This window comes from Eptatretus burgeri, chromosome 10, assembly GCF_056783735.1.
Source record: "Eptatretus burgeri isolate ZD-2024b chromosome 10, Ebu_testis_v1, whole genome shotgun sequence".
In the NCBI taxonomy this organism is placed as follows: domain Eukaryota; kingdom Metazoa; phylum Chordata; class Myxini; order Myxiniformes; family Myxinidae; genus Eptatretus; species Eptatretus burgeri.
The window spans coordinates 17,398,800-17,399,837 of record NC_140970.1 but is presented as its reverse complement, the minus strand read 5'-3'; positions in this window follow the sequence as shown (position 1 = coordinate 17,399,837).

The window sequence follows — 1,038 nt, the reverse complement described above, 5'->3', positions numbered from 1 at the left end:
GCAACCACTGGAAGGCTTGTTAAATGGAGTACAAAAGTAACTGTTGGATTTCTTCTGGGGAGACCATCACTCGTTACAACCAACCATTATATGCCGTCCATTGGTCGAAGGTGGCCTGGGGATGGTCGACATCAGGAGCCAGATAATGGCCTTTCGGCTATGCTCTGTTAAAAATTTGCTATCTGAAGAGCAATTACCCAACCATCTCCTGGCTTCTCACATTCAGCAGCAAGCGGGCGGGCTCGGATATCGCCGTGAATGCTTTCTGGTCCTACTTCAGTGTGTTGACACATCTCTCTGATTTTTATCAGTCGATTGAATGCCTGGCAGAGCCTTTCAGTGTGCCTCCAGCAGGACACCTATGTAATAAAGATGTTCGCTTAAGAACCATTGTTCTTTAACCTTCTCTTCCCCAGTATTCCCAGAAGCAGGGACTTCTGCCAACATTTTTTATCAGCTGGAATCTCAAAAGTAATTCACCTCCGGCATGCTTCAGGTTCTTGATGGAAATCTGCACAGGAAATAGCCGACCTACCAGGAACTCACTCCAAAAGAGTGATCGGAAAAGTCTTGAGAGAGATCACACAAATAGGGTTCCGACTGGGATTAGTTTGGACCCAGGAACATGAAGCACTCTTTCATGAGTGGGTTTTCCCAAATTATGTATGCAGTTTATTCCAAACAATTTACACCCCCCCCCCCCCGCCCACATTAGAATGGGGTCAAAACCCTTTCAAAAGAAGAGCAGCAAATAACTTTGCAAGTCTTGTGTGGAACAACTGCTTGGGGATTCACCATTAAACGGAGTAACTCGGTGGAAGAGACAATGCCTGATGGACCCCCCTCTGAACCTGTATGCGACTCTATGTATGATAAGCTCATAAGTAAAAGGTCCGGTGATCTCCAGTGGAAGTTGATTCACTGGATAGTCCCTTCCAAGAGGCTAATTCGTAAATTTTCTCCTGTATCTACGTGTTGCCCATTTTGTATATGTTCGAAGATGTGTTCCATGCTTTTATTATTTGTGTGAGATTGATT